The sequence below is a fragment of the Lepisosteus oculatus genome, chromosome 14 (assembly GCF_040954835.1).
Source record: "Lepisosteus oculatus isolate fLepOcu1 chromosome 14, fLepOcu1.hap2, whole genome shotgun sequence".
NCBI classification, from domain to species: domain Eukaryota; kingdom Metazoa; phylum Chordata; class Actinopteri; order Semionotiformes; family Lepisosteidae; genus Lepisosteus; species Lepisosteus oculatus.
In genome coordinates this window covers 54,809,039-54,829,288 of record NC_090709.1, presented here as the reverse complement: position 1 = coordinate 54,829,288, position 20,250 = coordinate 54,809,039, and the positions used below count along the sequence as shown (strand labels likewise).

At 41.5% G+C, this 20,250-nt stretch overlaps 3 non-coding genes across 3 annotated transcripts; all 3 read left to right on the top strand.

Annotated features, from left to right (window-relative positions):
• The first annotated feature begins 10,687 nt into the window (after positions 1-10,687).
• On the top strand, positions 10,688-10,770 carry trnal-uaa (transfer RNA leucine (anticodon UAA)). Its single transcript has one exon. It is a non-coding gene; the product is annotated as a tRNA-Leu (tRNA).
• A 5,394-nt stretch (positions 10,771-16,164) lies between these two features.
• On the top strand, positions 16,165-16,236 carry trnaw-cca (transfer RNA tryptophan (anticodon CCA)). The gene has a single exon. It is a non-coding gene; the product is annotated as a tRNA-Trp (tRNA).
• A 3,120-nt stretch (positions 16,237-19,356) lies between these two features.
• On the top strand, positions 19,357-19,428 carry trnaw-cca (transfer RNA tryptophan (anticodon CCA)). Its single transcript has one exon. It is a non-coding gene; the product is annotated as a tRNA-Trp (tRNA).
• The last annotated feature ends 822 nt before the right edge of the window (positions 19,429-20,250 follow it).

Below are 20,250 nucleotides of genomic sequence, written 5' to 3'. Positions count from 1 at the left end.
CACCAGAAACAGCACTCTCTCTGCCTGTCATAGACGTTCAGGAAAGGCTGAATGAAGTCATGTCAAGTACAATAATTCGGTGATCAATAATAACAGTTGTAGGACAGTATATAAGGAGGATAAGGATTTTGAAGTTGACTCGAAATCTGATAGGTAACCAGTGTAAGGACTTGAAAACAGGTGTAATGCATCCCTGATAGGATTCTTGCTGTCATATTTTGAACATATTGAAGATTGCTCAGTGTGGATTTAATTTCCCCAGTGAACAGGATGTGCATTTATTAATTCTAGAAAAAAAGCCTTTCTTGATTTCTCTAGTTCTTAGTTTCTCTAGTTCCCTTTAAAATAAACTATTATTCCACAATGCAGAGTATTACATGGCCAGTATTTACACATGATATTTGTGATTTAAAGAAATTAACACAAGCAGCTTTTGGAGATTTAAGTGTTGGCTGAGTTATTGCAGGATAAAAGACTAGAGATGCTGGCAAGAAGAAGATAATTTGGGGAAAGCTGAGGAATACACTTATAACAAGAACACTTCCTAATGGGGTTAGGCATACTTTTGATGAAGATGATGAAGTTAACAGACTATATGTTTACATAGATACTGAAATAAGGATTGTATTTTAGATTATGTGTAGTTGCTGGCATTGAACTGTGTGTTGGATGCACATGAATTGAAGGAATGGGCAAACATAGCTGATGCGGATCCACAGAGCCAGCATATTAAGATGTTTATAATTAGAGGCAATTTGTTTAAATAACTAGGTATGGATACTGATGTGCAAGAGAGGTGGAAAGGCTGTTTCCTTAAGCCAGCACTATAAGATATTTTATTCTCAGTGAGATGCTGCCATTTCATAGTGTATAGTATAGTTCCATCCACACAGTGCCTTTACTTCCATCCATTTCTAATCTCTTTATCCAGTACAGAGGATTTGGAGCCTATCCCAGTAAGCAACGGACACAAGGCAGAATACACCCTGGACATAGCGCCAGTCCATCACAGGACAGACAGACACAAACACACACACACCAGGGCCAGTTTTCCCATAAACCAATTAACTTACCAGTATGTTTTGGAGTGCGAGAGGGAGTCATATCACACATATGGAGAAAAACCATGTAACCCAGAGAGAACATGTAAACCCCACACACACAGGATGGCAGGAATTGAACCTAGGACCCCAGTGCTGCAAGATAGCAATGCTAACCACTTCGCCACCATTATAAATGGATGGATATCTTAGTTATCTTTCTAGTTCACAGGTTTGCATGCATAATTTAATTTTGAAAGCCACTGAGACATCAGGTACTACTCTTGTATTTATGAAAAAGAAACAAAACAAAAAACATACTAACAACTGTGCCATCCTACTCCTTAGTTAATACATTTTATTATTCATAAACAGTTAACATTGTTAGCAAAATATTTTGAATTATATTTAACCCTATTTTTTCTTTAGTTTTGTATTTAACTTATTATATGATAGTCAGACTTAATGTATATTTGAACAATGAAAATATATTTTTACAAGATGCGGGGGAAAGTGCAACAGCTTATTACAGTGCTAAATTTAATATTATTGATTGCTAATAGTTTATGCTAACACCTAACTTTCTTAATTAGATGTATTTAAAACAGTGAACTAAGTGTAACATACTATTCAGAAATACAATCGAAAATAGTTTTGTGGTGTTTGTATGGATGAAACGTTTCTAAAATGTATAACGTAACAAAATTAAAGACGATTAAAATCTGTAATCTTTCCACTTGTAATGTCATTAGACAGAACAACACGTTTCTGGTATTTGTTTTAATTAGTTAGTATTAGGTCGTAGTTAGTAGTTTTAATTTAATTAGTATTGCAATTTGCACTGATTCCCTTGCGAAGATATGGACTTAAGAATATTCGTGCCTGGTCAAAAAATGGCATTAAGCACTTAAAATTAATATGGTTAATAATAGTAAACTGTAACATGCTGTAACAAGATCGGTTAAACTGCGAAGAAAATGCTTTCAGAGAAAATGTTTCAGGTGTGAAGAACATAGATCTCCAATGCAATTTCAACCAAACCTGTTCCCACACACCCTGCCCCCACTACCATTAGAATATACACAAAGCACTGAAATCTTTCGAGCTAATGATCAGGTGACCCGAGAGAGAGTGAGAGAAACACCAAGGGGTGCGGAACTAGGGAACTATTTACATGGAAAACGGGCGATCTCCCCAGACTGTTTGCCCGTTTCACTGTTACCTGGATACCTCTTTATTTAGAACTCACTAACACTGATTTTTAGTTTAGAAGGATTCAAGTAGGGTTTTAGATGAAAGGCAGCGACCTTAATCAAGCCCAAATCATAATTGAACCCATTCAGAGCCTACATTACATTTTAGCGTTTCATTCTGAGCAGAAGACCCTCACACCTGAAGAAGGCTTGCGTTTTCTCTCTTCTCTTTTAAGCATGTGTACAATGTGTAATACAATTACAATGTGTAATTACAATGCTGTAATACAATTTGAATCGTATGAGGGTGCGGGGGGGGGGGGAGGTGTCTTTCGCTGGAAATCTCGCCTGCTTCTACTTTACGAGTACAACCCCCTCTCTGCCGGAGTGCTGGCTGTGACGAATTAAACCGGTTTCACAGGTTTCAATCACAGACCATGTGACATGGGAGTCAGGAAACTAACACACAGCGCCACCGGATTTGATAACGCTATAAAAACGCTATAAAATAATGTGACTAGGCACAGAACAAGTTTACAGCACAGTACAATAATAAATGCTGACCATGACTTTAGAAGCATACATTGCCTTACACTCAATTTAAACACAAGCTGTCTTTAGCCCTCTAAGCTGGTTCATACAGAAATGTAGAGATCCAGGCTCAGAACACACAGCTTCATTAGCGAATACATATGCAGGACAACTAGAGAAGATGTTTTACAGAGGATGGATTTTTAGAAACATCCCATCAGTGACATCACTGAAGTCAACTCCTAGGTACTGTAACTGTCGTGTGGATAGTTTCACAAGAATCAGACAAAGGTTTAAGCATCGCTTGTTCTAGATAAAACTGCAAAAAAAACCCAACAACCCATAATGTACTTCTTTGCGGCTCTGTTTGCCCAAATCATATATTCACAACGTGAAATTTAGAAAATAATATTACGTAACCAAAATCCCCAATATGGAAACAGAACCTGTGTAATTGTTGATAGATGATGTACTCGTAACATTTTTACAAGACGAACTACAACATTTAAAAAATGACTTGTATGTACTTGATATCTCTAATTAATCCACGGCGACATTGTTTAAGCAGAGTCCCAGTAAAACGAAACTAAAACGCCCTGGGCATACCGTATCGCGCTTCTTATTAGTTGCTCAAAAGTAATTTGACCGTATGAAATGCATAATATAAACCTAGAAACATATACGTGAGCAGTATTTACGTACTGTAGTATCGGTGTTAAGACATACCTCTCAAATACTGTAAATCAAGTTAAAAATATCTCAAGACCGATTCTGGTCATAATGAAACCATGTTTCGTGTATGTTTTCTTTAAAGTACCGAGACCAGCCATATACTGTATGTTTATGTTCCAAAATTAATATCGTTTATGGCCTTCACACGCGTTGCAGTATGCTCCTATTCTTTTTATGCTCAGCTACTAAGATTTCCCTTCAGTGGTAAAATTAGATATGAATATTCAATACTTAAACGGGCACAGTTAAGACATTAAATATACATATACATACTGTATACAGTACAGTTTTCATACAGTAATATGTTTATGTTCCTAAATCAATCACTTTTATGAGCATGTGAAAGGCATGGTGAATCGATTCTCAAAAATTACTGTACTTTGCATGATTGGAAACAAATGCGTGATTGCGAAATGCTGTGGTGTTACTTTTACAAAGACGGTCAATGAAAAAAAGAATGTTGACCAGGGCAATACTTTGAGTTTACACTTACAGCTTGTCCAAGGTCATTCATTATTAATACTATTAGTAATATCTTCGTTAAAGACTTTGATGGCCACAGCTCAAACATGAGAGGTTGAGCTTTATTAGCCCCACCTTGCCGAAATTCCGGATACTATTATTTTGCTTGTCATATTATAAGAGAATTTTACGGTAACTAGCGGTATTTACCGGTAACTCGCGGTATTTACCGGTAACTTGCGGTAGACTGCGTACAGCGTACCGGAAAATAATGCGGTATCGCCCACGCATTTTGAATGGCTGCATCTGTATGTCCCCCAGCTCTGAGCCCATTGGGCCTGCTGGTGTGACCAGAGCTGCAGCATCGCCATGCTGGTGGGGGTCAGTTCGGCTTTTCTGTTGGAATGAACAGGGGGGTTACATGATGGTGCTGTCTGTGGTCTGGCTGTCCTACTGGTCTGGATGAGGGGTGCGTAGTGTGGTGCAGGTTCTTGTCCCATCCTGCTCTTGGTCCAGGTTGGAGGGTTGCACCAATTCTGAGTCTTGTAAGCTGGTATGGATGGGTTTGGGGATGTTGATACCAGAGTGGTCCGGGGGGGGTGCAGGTGTCTCGGGGGCATTCTTGTTTTTCTGTGAGTTCAGGTTGATTCTGTTGGTTTTGCCACAAATCTCCCTCACGCAGGCAAGCGCTCCCGCATTCCTACGAGCTCTCCCCGTACCAAACGTGCACGTGTCAATCAGTCCTCTGCTTAAACCCTCATCTGCCCCCCGGTCATTGCTCACGATTGAGATTCTCTCCCGGAGCTTACGTACTAACTACACCTTTGCCTTACTACGACTTCTCCCCTGGACCTCGACCCCGCTTTTCCGACTACCGCTTTAGCCACTCGATTTTGTACCTTCGCCTGTTTTATGCTTTTTCGGATCCTGACCCCAGCCTGTCTCTTCGTTTACGCCTCTGCCTTCTGAATCCACACCGACGCAACTTCTACGCCTTCCCGGACTCCGACCCCTGCCAGTCCCTCGACTACACTTTCGCCTGTCGATTCTGTGCCTACGCCTGTACTACGTGTGGAAGACCGAGTCAAAAGGTCAGGACAGTGACTATGTGTGGGAAAGGTTTTCTGTTCGCACCTAAGACCACTGTCTTAGGTGTAAACTAAAGCCTGTGATTCCTCACACCCATTCAACCAGAGAAAATTGATACAGATTGTAGGATGCCAAATGGCACCCCCCTGTCCTGTTTGTTTGACTTCTGACACTGCCCCTTTCCCTATATGTTCCTTTGATATGTTAAAGTATTGCGTACTTTTAATGTATAAAAAAGGAAAGTATAACTTCAGTCCAGTGAGCATGTCTTGAGTGCTAGGGGAAACCCTTTCTCTGTGATATGCTCCCCTTCAGCTGATTGTATTAAAGATCTCTGTTGACAATCTCCCAACCTGAGCAAAGACTGAGTTTTCTTCGACATACGCCTTCCCGGAATTGGACCCCTGCCTGTTTACTCCGACTACGCCTGCGTCTCGCGCCAACCCTACCAAGGGCACCGCATTGGATCCCTATCCTCAGCAGTCAGCCCCTGCGTGACAGGTTCTGAGTGTCTTGGTTACATCCGTTTGTGTGTATAGATGAAAAAGCTATTGAAGAGCACCCCGACACCCCCCACCCATCTCGGTGGAAGTTGCCATGTTCAAAAAATCCTAAAAAGATAATTAAAGTTTCACACAACAAAGCATGACTGTGAAAGGTCAGGAGGCCTGCCTAATGGTGGTGCTGGCCCCACTAGCACCTCTTCCAGCAGCAACCTTAGTTTTTCCCAGGAGGTCTCCCATCCAGGTACTGACCAGGCTCACACCTGCTTCAGTACTGAAGGCTGCTGATTATGGCCAGCAGCCATATCAACCTGCAACTCACAACTGGCAACCCACTGAAGCTAAGCAGGTGTGAGCCTGGTCAGTACCTGGATGGTAGACCTCCTGGGAAAAACTAAGGTTCCTGCTGGAAGAGGTGCTCACCCTGCGGTCCATGTGGGTCCTAATGCCCCAGTATAGTGACGGGGACACTATACTGTAAACAGGTGCCTTCCTTCGAATGAGATGTAAAACTGAGGTCCTGACTCTCTGTGGTCATTACAAATCCCATGGCGTTTCTTGAAAAGAGTAGGGGTGTAACCCCGGCGTCCTGGCCAAATTTCCCCATTGGCCCTTACCAATCATGGCCTCCTAATAATCCCCCTCTTTGAATTGGCTACATTTCTCTTCTCTCCTCCTCACTGATAGTGGTGAGTGTTCTGGTGCACTATGGCTGCCGTCGCATCATCCAGGTGGATGCTGCACATTGGTGGTGGTGGAGGGGAGTCCCCATTACCTGTAAAGCGCTTTGAGTGGAGTGTCCAGAAAAGCACTATATAAGTGTAAGCAATTATTATTATTATTATTAATGAGCGCAACACTTGATTACAGTAAAAAAATCATTAAAAAATAAAGAAATGTTCCACAACTCAAAGCGAGGTTGTATAAGGTTAGGTGAAATGTCTGATGTAAAACACCTGGTTGCTGCACTGTGGTTGTTGTGCTTGAAGAGCTATTGACTCGTGAATAGCACCCTCCTATCACCATGTACCGCCTGTCTAATGGTGCCATATTGAAAACATCATAAAAAAATAAAGAAAAGGGACACAGCCACAGCAAGATTGTATAAGGTTAGGGGGCCTGTCTGGTGTGTAAAACACCTGGTTGCAGCACTGTGGCTGTTGTGCTTGAAGAGCTATTGACTCGTGAATACCACCCCCCTATCCCCATGTACCGGCTGTCTAATGGTGCCATATTGAAAAAATCATTACAAAATAAATAAAGGGGCCACAGCCACAGCAAGGTTGTATGAGGTTAGGGGGCCTGTCTGGTGTGTAAAACATATGGTTTAAGCAGTGTGGCTGTTGTATTTGAATTGCTAAAACTCTCAACCAATCAGCACACATCTGGGTCTTGGTCAAAAAGGGAGCGCAAGTGTCACGGACGTCCAAAGGGACTAACCGTGGGGAGCAGGAGAGCGGAAAAAGACCCATATGCGTGGCGGCGAGACGGGAAAAAGGCCCGGGCTCATTAGTGCAAAGAGTTCAGGAATGCCGTATAGAAACCTATGCCCTCAGGGAGCGGACGTGGGGCGCCCTGGTGCTAGGCGGGTCTCAGGACATCCGAACCTCAATGCTGAGCGAGGACAGAGTGCAAGACCCGGAAATATATAGCCCAAGGGAAAGAGAGGGACAGGAAGGACAGCAGACCGGAAACTAGGGACAGGACAGAGAAGGAGCGCCCCCTGGCTGCAGAGGGCGTGACAGTACCCCCCCCTTCATGGGCGGCTCCCGACGCCCAAACAAATAAATAAGCTGCACAGCACTGGGGGGAGGAAAAACCTCATTTAACTGAAAGGAAACCTCCGGGAATCCACGGCTGAGAGCTACCCCTTCCTCCGGGGTATAAACCTTTATTGGGTGGAGGAAGGGGGGGTAGAATAGAGCTCCAGAGACTTAAAACAAAAAAGTACACAAGCACAAACCCAACAGACAAAAACCTGGGAAAGACCAGGGAGACAAACCACACTAGACAGATAGGAACCAAAAACAGGTAGGAACCAAAGTTCCGAGACACAGAGAGCAGGGGGGACCAAAAAGGAGGGGAAACCAGGAAGAAAAAAATCAAAACAAAAGGCAAAAAACAAGAAAAAAACCACAAAAATCCCGGGGAAAAATACCGCAGACTGGGCAAATGGCACGTTCACATTCTAACGCTGATATCGGAGTGGACAACCTGAGGAAAGCCAGACCGAAGTCCGCTCACAGACACAGATGCCCGGAATGATATCCAGCAAAAGAATGGAGGAACGGCAAATGGGCACGTTCGCATACTAACGCTGATATCGGAGTGGACAACCTGAGGAAAGCCAGACCGAAGCCCGCTCACAGACACAGATGCCCGGAGTGATATCCAGCGAAAAGCATGGAGGAACGGCAGAAAGCTTACCATTCTATCACTGATATCGGAGAGAGCCAGACCAGGAAGAGCCAGGCACGAGAACCTGCTCCAGACACAGAAGCTCGGAGTGATATCCAGTAATAAGAATAGGCAAGCCAGCTCAACATTCAATCACTGATATCGGAGTGATCTACCCGAGGAAAGCCAGGTACAGGACCCGCTCACAGGCACGGAAGATCGGAGTGATATCCAGTGATTAGAATAGAGGAACTGAAAAAAAAAAAAACAGCCCAGAGAAAAAAAAAAAACTGCGGCAAGACAAAAAAAAGCGCCGCTCGCGGGGTCAGTAGGTGGCTCAGCATTCTGTCACGGACGTCCAAAGGGACTAACCGTGGGGAGCAGGAGAGCGGAAAAAGACCCATATGCGTGGCGGCGAGACGGGAAAAAGGCCCGGGCTCATTAGTGCAAAGAGTTCAGGAATGCCGTATAGAAACCTATGCCCTCAGGGAGCGGACGTGGGGCGCCCTGGTGCTAGGCGGGTCTCAGGACATCCGAACCTCAATGCTGAGCGAGGACAGAGTGCAAGACCCGGAAATATATAGCCCAAGGGAAAGAGAGGGACAGGAAGGACAGCAGACCGGAAACTAGGGACAGGACAGAGAAGGAGCGCCCCCTGGCTGCAGAGGGCGTGACAGCAAGCTCAGATCGGGGCTCTCCTTGGCCATTTTCGTGCATCCTCAGAGACAATCACGTGACAACTGCTGTTGTCTGCAAAAGGACTTGGACTTTGTTCTAAGCGCAAGGCCGAGGATCCCGTACGTACTCAGAATTCTACCAACATGAATGCTCCGCTTGATCAACGGCAGCCTACAGTTGGACCCTCGTCGACAACCTGAATAGCTTATTCAGAAGCAGCGCTGGACCGGGAACGAACCAGCTTCTTCCCAGGCAAAAGAGTGACTTGTGAGGACTCGCGGTCACACTCTGTGCATAGAGACTTTCTACTAGCCAGCCGGACTGCTGGTAGATCCCCTCGGAGCAACGACTGCCCTGCGCGCCGCAGTCAGATTTCTCCGCCCGTCCTACTCCGAGCTGCACCTTGACTGGTTGGCCGGTAGCCAGAGAACGCCGACACAACGCCCATTGGACAACCGCTGGAACAGAGGCTGCAACAGAGCCTGTCAGCTGGTTTGGTGTTCGTGCCGGGAGATTCCAAATCCATAGACAGTGGATAAGTAAACCCCATGTTCTACATTGCGTCTCGAGAATTCAATTGTACCTCAACACAAGTTGTTATCAATTTAATTCATGAGTAATGTATTTACTTCCGAGTTTAGAGTAACAGTGGGAAATAACACTGATTAGCGATTTGGTAACCGAACGATATATATTGAAATATATTCTCTGTTGTGTATCTCTTTGTGTTTGCATCTCTTCGAGATTAAATACCTTGTATATTGATAACCCTCACAGTAAGGTCTGCCGCTCGTATCCAGGCAGACTAGTATATCTTTGGTGCACAATTTATATTAATACATGTATCTCGTGTATTGAACCCGTGTGCGTGCGTTGTTAGTTGTTCTGACGATTGATTTTCTAAAAGCTACAACGAATTAATAATTGTCTCAGTAAACCCATTAAGCCACTACACTATTGAGCCATGAAGAAGACCCACCTGTCCCAGTGTATTACCTGTAGTGTTACTTTCAAAAAATCATAAAAAAATAAAGAAAGAGGCCACAGCCACAGCAAGGTTGTATGAGGTTAGGGGCCCTGTCTGGTGTGTAAAACATATGGTTTCAGCAGTGTGGCTGTTGTATTTGAATTACTATTGAGCCATGAAAAAGACCCACCTATCCCAGTGTATACCTGTAGTGTTATCTTCAGAAATTCATAAAAAATAAAGGTTCCACAACCCAAAACAAAGCTGGGAAAAGTCAGAAGACCTGCTTAGTGTACAAAACACTTACTTGCAGCATTGTGGGTGCTGTGATTTAAATGCTATTGGTTTGTGAACAGAACACCCCTATCCCAGTGCATTGTGCCATATTAAATAAAAGCATGAGAAAAAGAGATTCAGAACGCAAAGCTGTGTCAGTGTTCTGTGTAAAAAATTGGTTTGAACATCATGGGAGCTGTTTTTAATGAGCTGCTGAGTAAAGAATATTTTAATCTTCCTGCTGTCATTAGTATTGTCAATATAGTTGACCCTTACCTGAATGAAAACAGGGCGTAAAGGAAGGGTTTCAGAAATCAAACAAAGCTTTATTCCTGTGCTTACAGTCTGGGTAATTGGAGACTGCGCTGTTCTGCTTCCTATGGTCATATACGGGTTATTCGCACAAAGCTGTATTGAACAGTATTTCTCACGTTGTGAACGTCTGTACACAGCGGTCCTCCGGGTTCCAGTAAGTGTGTAATTACACATCGATGAAAAACCGGAGGTTTAAAAAAAGATAATTAGCCCACTGATAGTTTGATGTAGAGGCTGTGGAAATATCCACAAGTCTTGGTCTTTAAAATGCATTTGGTTTGACGGCGTTCTGTGCTTCCATTGTGAAGATATGGACAAAAGAATATTCGTGCTCGGTCAAAAAAATGTCATAAAAACGAAAAAGTAAAGGCTGAGAAAGCATTCACAATGTATTTTATACACAAAGGAAGTATTCTCGCAACTCTAAGAGGTTTCGTGGTTTAATTTTTTTTAATTGTTGAATCATATTTAAATGTTAAACAACTGAATAGCATATTGCTGTAGACCAGGATGGCCGAGTGGTTAAGGCGTTGGATTTAAGATCCAATGGACAAATGTCCACGTGGGTTCAATCCCCACTCCTGGTAGTGTTGTAATAAGTTTTAAGTGACAGAACACTTTGATGATTTACACTCTATTTAAATATGAATTTACTAAATTTCAGTTCAGTTCTCTTCACTCCCACTCCCTGGCATAACTGAGCTCTCACTATCGCATACTGAAGGCTTTACATGCATTAGCTGTGATATAGCTCCCAATAAAGACGGAATCAAACAGTTTGTTCTGTCTCTCATGGTGATCCTCTTCTCGATCCAAATGAAATGTTTAATATGATGCCTCGAGAAAAAAAAAGGAGTGAATTTCCGCCTGTAATGATTGATACCCCATCAAACATTTTGTAACATCCCCGGAAGATTATACAGTAGAATCCTGGTTTGTGGCTTAAATTCAAGGTAAACAAGACTAAGGAAACGAGTTGGAAACTTGATGTTGAACTGGAATTTAAGTACCCGGAATATTTCACTATATTGGGCAATATGTGCCAGAGAGGAGCACTTCAAATCCCTTCGATAGTTCAGTTGGTAGCGCGGCTGACTGTATTAGAAACAGTTAGGAATCCTTAAGTCGCTGTTTCGACTACAGCTCGAAGAAAGGTGCTTTTGTGAACTTTAATTAAATAGTTAAAATAGCGAATCTTTTTCACTCAGACGTTGATCAAAAGCTCAATAAACGATGAAGCAGAGGCTCTTGTTCCGAATTCAGCTAACATCTGGTTGTCTTGTTTTGGCAAATATCTTATCTTTGAATTAAGGGACTACGCTGTCTGATTTGTAATTCAAAAGTAGATACAAATGTCACTGTTTTCAAAGGATAGGTACTTAATTGGCTTTATGATTTGGTATTGATTTTGTATCATTATATTATTACGTTTGTGCTTTCTGTGTTTTTTATCGTATTGTGAACTTATTTTTAAAACAAATGCTTACAAAGGCAAACACAGCACACATCTGTTTATACCAGCGGTGAATTGTACATTTTTATTAAGTACAATCTACTGTATTTTTAGAAATAAATGGCATACTGTGCACGATATGTTGCAGAAACACAACCTGATATTTTCATAATTATTATTTTAATCATTTGACAAGTATGAGGTCCCGGATCCAAATCTTCAGTTCTGATTTTTTTTAAAGTGATATCTTCTCTTCCTCTCGTGGAAATCACAAGATGTGAGCAAATGTTTTTTGTTCTTTTTTTTCACGTTGCGATCCAAAGAGCCTCAGACGCACAGTCTGATAGTAACCAAACCAGAATCCCAGTGGGCATTGATTCGTCGAATATACGTATATTTACGGCGAAATTACGTCTATACGTATATATACGTCGCCTCGACGTATAATCAACGTCGAATTGCAACCGTAAAATCGACGACATGAATAAACGCATATATAACGTCGAAAACACGTCTAACACAGTGCCTGAGGCTTTTTACTGTATGTATCGTGTGTGCCGCAACTAGGAGTATACGGCACAGTGCACGAAGTAAATTATTTTGGCAGTAATTAATTTACACGTGTATAATAAATATAGTAAATATAATACATTAATTACTGCCAAAATAATTTACTTCGTGCACTGTGCAGAGTGCCGTATACTCCTAGTTGCGGCACACACGATACATACAGTAAAAAGCCTCAGGCACTGTGTTAGACGTGTTTTCGACGTTATATATGCGTTTATTCATGTCGTCGATTTTACGGTTGCAATTCGACGTTGATTATACGTCGAGGCGACGTATATATACGTATAGACGTAATTTCGCCGTAAATATACGTATATTCGACGAATCAATGCCCACAGCTTGGCATACAAGGGTTTTGCTGAGGGGGTCTTGCCACCTGCCTGAAACAAAACAGTAAAATGTTTGAGTGCCTATAGAGTTTCTATTTTTATTTTCTTGACAAAAGTTTATACCATTTCCTGGACACCCCGTCCCCCATCAGTGCGCGGTGCCCGGGGAAAAATCTGTAGGGGGGCGTCTGAAATTCTGAGGGGGGAGTGATATTTCGGTTGAAACGGAGCTGTACGGTGCAGCTACCCAAATGAAATCTCGCAGCTATGCCATTGATTAGTGCTTCATGATAGAAGATAACGACTAGCAATCTGGTATTTGCGATGAAGTTCAGTTTCACATTTTTCGTCACTCTCACGGTTTGTATTGCCTGGAGCGAAAAGTACCATAAGCGTTCATTTTTGCAGCTACATGGACGTTCTGAATCGTTAAGAAAAAAATGTTGTAAAACCAACAGAAAGCACAGACTGCTATAACTAGTCCTAGTTATATAACGATTTTAAGTATAATGATAAACTACTGCAAGGAATCGGTCCACCTGAGCAAACAGGATCGTAATGTTGACACTCAATAAGGACACTGATATGTGCAGTTCCTGGACGGATAGCCCTCCTGCCCATCAAACAGACTGAGTGACTGTTCGTGTCATTTAGTGTTGTCTGACCATTGACAAAGTACAACTATTTTTTAGGGCGCAAATTAAGTTAGGTAAATCTTTTTGCCCAAAACTGAAGGGGCGACATTCCCCCCTCCCCCCGTGTTGCCAGGCCTGTCCCCATCCTATTCCATAATGTCATTATATATAATACCATACAACAGTGACCGATCCTTACTAACTGCATGCGTTAAAATTGCACATCAGCTCATAGCAGGGGGCACATAGCCGCGATGTATTATCAATGTTAAATTTCAACCATAATATCGACAACATTAATAAACGCATACGTTGAGAAAATATCGAACCCAGCATTTTTTCCGGTTATATACCACAATGCATTGCTAGTATTCGTTGGTCACCATTTTGGACACGATTTTCAAACGTAGAAGTATATCTGCAAATATCTCAGCAATCCTCTTTTGACGAGTAAGTATGAACAATAATAATACTATCTGAATACATACAGATCTTTCTTAATATTATTTTGATTAAAATAGTACGTGAATAAGCAAAAAATGGCACATAAAATAGTGTGAATGGGGAAGATGACACAAAATCGTTTTGCCGTTTCTCTTATTCTTATTCTATGTTGTCCTTTCAAACTTTGGGTACTCTTTAATTAGGACAGACTTTATTGCTCAACTGCTATGATGCAAGCCAAATTTTATACATTTATTTCAGCTTTGAGCTTAGTAAACCGTTCATTTTTTAGATTATACTAAAGAAGATATTAATCATCATTTATTTGGGAAGTAATATTATATAATTTTCTCCTAGCTGCGGTGCTGAAGTCCCACCCTACATCAACAGAAAAAGAAATAAAGGAGCACGCAATGTGTTACTTGAAGAATGCATATGCAAGGCAGGGGGCCAGGAGATCTGGACTCTGAAAATAATAGGTATTTGGTTCTAACTGTTAGGACAATTAGACAGGGTTTGCAAATAGTGGACAAAAATCGTCTTAACTTCCATTGTAATATTTTTTTTCTTGGAAATATAGAAGTTGTACATTTTAAAATGTATATTTGAATCAAAATGTGGTTTTGAGTTAGTGTGTTAATGTAATTAGTTTTGTGTTTGTCATTACTATACTGTATATTGCCATGTTACCAGAATTTGTAGCTGAAGTTTAAGACTAGTTGTGTTTTTTATGATTATTGCCCATATGTTGATTGTTGATTGATTGTATACAATGTATAATTTGAAATACGTATGTTTCAGGTATGAATGTGTATTTTCAGAATAAATTTCTAAACCTAATCATTGGCTTGGTTTACTTGTTTCTACACCTATAAAATCTATCTTTGATGTATAATAGACCTCTACCCATATACGTATAATAGACGTCTAAAGTTATCCGTATAATAGACGTCTAAAGTTATACGTATAATAGACGTCTAAAGTTATACGTATAATAGACCTCTAACCATATACGTATAATAGTCCTCTAAAGTTATCCGTATAATAGACCTCTAAAGTTATCCGGAACTCCAACCATATATGTATAATAGTCCTCTAAATTTATCCGTATAATAGAACTCCAACCATTTATGTATAATGAACGTCTAAACATAGACGTATAATTGACGTATAACTTTAGACGTATATTAGAATTTCATTCTAGACGAATTGTAGACCACATTTAGACGTCTAAGGTATGCGTTTAATAGACGTATATTATACGTCTTTTGCCCACTGGGATGGATTCTGCTGGGAGCCGGACTGAGCTCATTCTCACTCCCTGTGCTGAAAACAGAATTATCTCTTCCCCGAACATCGTCTACAGCTGCTAGATATTGCTGCTCCAGCAATTCCTTTGACCAAAGACAGATCACTTGTGTGCTTTTAAACTTCTTGCCACTACAGGCTCTTTGATGGCTCATGCTGATCGTCCTATGGATCCAAAAGAAAATATTAAAGCTGATACTGATATTTTCGATTGTAATTTGCATCTAGCTACAACGTCCCTGGAAAAGATAATTTATTAGTTGCGTGCAATCGGAATCTTTTACTTTATGTATGGTAGTGGAAATAGTTTTAAAAATGTTTTAAAAATGTTTTCTAAAGAAGAATGTATTGCCAGGACCTGCCTTTAGCGCTCAGTAGCGATGACGCTGTTGATATAGATGGAGATATAGATATAGATATAGATATAGATAGATATAGATATAGATATAGATGGAGAAGAAATGTAAGATGAATTGATGATCTAAGCTAAAATAGCCCTAACACGCCTGCTGTAACAGTGTTTGTATTCATAGCAAGTAATATTCTTTTTCAAACCCGAACGTTGCTTTTGCATTAAGTGTTATGTAACCATTAGCGGTTTCGGTAGCTTCTGAAGACCGCACTTTTCCAAACTGAAGCCTATAAGAACATTATTCAAGACACACCATGGCCCAGAATCGTGCATCGGGACAAAGATTAACATCCATTGAAAGTACTCCCAAATAAAAGATTTGACCGAAAAATAAAAAGAGTAGGCAAGTATTAAAACAAAACCATAACTTCTTGACTTCCAACCTCTTTCCTGGTTCAGGCCATGTAAAATGACATATTCAGTGGACTCATGCCGAGGTTGTGAGTTTAAGCCTCACCTGGAGCAGCCTGGTTTTCTGACTTGACAGGTAAACAGTGTTTTGTGTTATTTGCTAAATGGAGAGAGGATTCTGTGTTAATTGTGCTCCTCCTGGGAGAGGTCAAGATGAGAAGTTCACCGGGCTGGTGGTAAATATCCTGTCCAGGAATATCAGAGCTGTAGGGGGTCAGATCTATAGATGTAGTAAACTCATTAGTGGAGACGGTGTGTCTGCTCTCCGTGAGAGAGCCGGGCGGGAAGAATAATCTGTGGTCTGGGAAGAAGAGACCCTCGTTGGAAGAGCGGCGCTCCTCACAGGAGAGAATGAAAACAATCTTTTTCAGGGACGCTGATTTTTCTCTTTGGGTGAATTAAAAGCACTTGTTGCAAGTGACCTCGTGGCGCAACGGTAGCGCGTCTGACTCCAGATCAGAAGGTTGCGTGTTCAAATCACGTCGAGGTCAGCTGATGTGTTTGCAGGTGCTGCTGGTGCCGAACCCGGAATTTACACCATGCAGTTGGGTTTTAGCTGTACACCACCTAGGTAATCCGAACGAAATAACAGAACAGTTCAGAACACCCAGTCAGGAGCTTATGAAGCATTTCATCTTGAACACGACAAGAGAAAAGGCACACTGCACATCCGCGAAACATCACGTCCGACTTTAGAGACAGTGACATCAGAGAATGGAAGTTTCAAACCGCTTTTCTGTTACAGGTTCAAGCAAACCTGAAAGTAAGGGAGTGTTTGGTCACTTTTGTATGAAAATGTGTCTGAAGCCTGTAATTATAATTTGCCCTTCTTTTAATTGTGGTTGAAATCCACTCCCATGTACCAAGACCTTACAGTATATTCATGTTTACTTAAATGACTATTGGACTATTGGACATTAGTTGGTGTTTTTTTTTTTTGTAACGATTTGCTATTTCATGCAGGAAAGAAAGGAACCCAGACCCAACGTTTGCTTTCAGGTGGGGTTCATTTACATAACAGACATCTATTTCTGAGGAGCCTGATTTGAATCACACAACCCCGGTAGAAGTCGAATCGACAATCTTATAAACCGAAATCAGACGCGTTATCCATTAAACCACTAGCCCGTCACGTAAATTAATTGCACCATGGTGAGTTCAGTGCCGCTACTAGTAATACCCCACCCCCATCTTAAATTTCTAAGTGAGAAACGTGTTTTCTACATTTTTTTTAGTTTTAAAAAATCATCACTTTTAAGCAGACAAAGCCTTTATGTGTCGCTCTGAATTTCTAATTGATTTAGAATTCCAAGACAAAAGCGTTTCGTTCCACAACGGCGTGAAATGATCACGTCTTTCACTCTACTTCTCTCTAGTAGTAAAGCAGATCTTGCTTGGTGAGCATTTGCTCCGGTAAATTAGGTCACTTTTCATGTTAACTCACTTCTTCTAAACACAACATTTCCCGGTGCATGTTTTCTCCATGAAAAAAGACATTTCCCCTTACATGATTTCTCGTTTTGTTTCATCAAAGTGTACAGAAAGAAGAAAGAAAGGAAAAGTGTCGTTAATGAACTCTGTCCCCCTTGGGAGATGTCAAGCGCATTGGACATGAAAAGTGCCCAATAAAAGCCATTTCTCTTCATTTCTCTTACGGTCAGGGCTCCTGTTCCGTGTAAAGGAGGCAGCTTGCTCAGCCGGCAGACTCAGGGCTTCGTGAACACAGATGGCTCAGAGCGGTGTGTCCAAGCGGCTATAAAAGAGGAGAATTCTGCCGGCACCGTAGCTGAGTCGGTTTAAGTACCTGTCTCGTTAACTGGAGATCCGGGCTCCACATCCCAGCTGTGCCTTTCTTCCTGTCTTTTTGTGCAGAAACTACCATCTTGGACAACCGCATAGGGCTTGATTTAGTTTAAAGCATGAATGCATTTCCTTTCTGCAACAACTTGTTTTTCAAGAAATTCATACAGCTTGTGAAAAATGAAATGTAATTCTTGGCTATCAGAGCAGTAGGAATATTGCCGACTGGCAAGAAAATGCAAGCAATGTTTATTTTTTGACCGGAAAGGTGCGAATGGAGAAAAGCCTCTCTCGTCAGTCTCTGTGGCGCAATCGGCGAGCGCGTTCGGCTGTTAACTGTAAGGTTGGTGGTTCAAACCCACCCAGGGACGATCTTCTTATTATTGTCAATGTAAACACTGTCTCCGCTAAAGCCGAAACCTTAACCCTCTTTATATTTGCAGAAAATGCGAGTCTTTTGCCCGTGTCCAACAACAACACTTGAGACCGGGGAAGTCCAATAGTGATCAACACCGCAACTCCCCAGAAATCCATATTCACCCATGGAAAAGTATCTTTGAATGGCTGGCGGGAGATATCATTTATACTCCTGTTGCGTCTTCTGCTAAAAGAGTTTAGAAATACAACGCAGATTTGTTTGAGAATTTGACAAGCACTGTTACAGTATGTTAGCACTGTGAAGTTGGATGTTGATATTTTGATATATTTACCTTAATTTTAACATAAATGTAAACATACATGCTGTACAATCTATGCTGTACAATCAAACACAGGTATATTTTGAGTCTCATGCTGATCGTCCTGTGGATCCAAAAGAAAATTTTAAAGCTGATACATTTTCGATTGGAATTTGCATCTAGCTACAACGTCCCTGGATAAGAGATTTTATTAGTTGCGTGCAATCGGTATCTTTTACTTTATGTATGGTAGTGGAAATAGTTTTAAAAATGTTTTCTAAAGAAGATTGTATTGCCAGGACCTGCCTTTAGCGCTCAGTAGCGATGACGCTGTTGATATAGGTGGAGAAGAAATGTAAGATGAATTGATGATCTAAGCTAAAATAGCCCTAACACGCCTGCTGTAACAGTGTTTGTATTCATAGCAAGTAATATTCTTTTTCAAACCCGAACGTTGCTTTTGCATTAAGTGTTATGTAACCATTAGCGGTTTCGGTAGCTTCTGAAGACCGCACTTTTCCAAACTGAAGCCTATAAGAACATTATTCAAGACACACCATGGCCCAGAATCGTGCATCGGGACAAAGATTAACATCCATTGAAAGTACTCCCAAATAAAAGATTTGACCGAAAAATAAAAAGAGTAGGCAAGTATTAAAACAAAACCATAACTTCTTGACTTCCAACCTCTTTCCTGGTTCAGGCCATGTAAAATGACATATTCAGTGGACTCATGCCGAGGTTGTGAGTTTAAGCCTCACCTGGAGCAGCCTGGTTTTCTGACTTGACAGGTAAACAGTGTTTTGTGTTATTTGCTAAATGGAGAGAGGATTCTGTGTTAATTGTGCTCCTCCTGGGAGAGGTCAAGATGAGAAGTTCACCGGGCTGGTGGTAAATATCCTGTCCAGGAATATCAGAGCTGTAGGGGGTCAGATCTATAGATGTAGTAAACTCATTAGTGGAGACGGTGTGTCTGCTCTCCGTGAGAGAGCCGGGCGGGAAGAATAATCTGTGGTCTGGGAAGAAGAGACCCTCGTTGGAAGAGCGGCGCTCCTCACAGGAGAGAATGAAAACAATCTTTTTCAGGGACGCTGATTTTTCTCTTTGGGTGAATTAAAAGCACTTGTTGCAAGTGACCTCGTGGCGCAACGGTAGCGCGTCTGACTCCAGATCAGAAGGTTGCGTGTTCAAATCACGTCGAGGTCAGCTGATGTGTTTGCAGGTGCTGCTGGTGCCGAACCCGGAATTTACACCATGCAGTTGGGTTTTAGCTGTACACCACCTAGGTAATCCGAACGAAATAACAGAACAGTTCAGAACACCCAGTCAGGAGCTTATGAAGCATTTCATCTTGAACACGACAAGAGAAAAGGCACACTGCACATCCGCGAAACATCACGTCCGACTTTAGAGACAGTGACATCAGAGAATGGAAGTTTCAAACCGCTTTTCTGTTACAGGTTCAAGCAAACCTGAAAGTAAGGGAGTGTTTGGTCACTTTTGTATGAAAAAGTGTCTGAAGCCTGTAATTATAATTTGCCCTTCTTTTAATTGTGGTTGAAATCCACTCCCATGTACCAAGACCTTACAGTATATTCATGTTTACTTAAATGACTATTGGACTATTGGACATTAGTTGGTGTTTTTTTTTTGTAACGATTTGCTATTTCATGCAGGAAAGAAAGGAACCCAGACCCAACGTTTGCTTTCAGGTGGGGTTCATTTACATAACAGACATCTATTTCTGAGGAGCCTGATTTGAATCACACAACCCCGGTAGAAGTCGAATCGACAATCTTATAAACCGAAATCAGACGCGTTATCCATTAAACCACTAGCCCGTCACGTAAATTAATTGCACCATGGTGAGTTCAGTGCCGCTACTAGTAATACCCCACCCCCATCTTAAATTTCTAAGTGAGAAACGTATTTTCTACATTTTTGTCAGTTTTAAAACTAGGAGTATACGGCACTCTGCACAGTGTACGAAGTAAATTACTTTCGCAGTAATTAATTTATTTATTATAT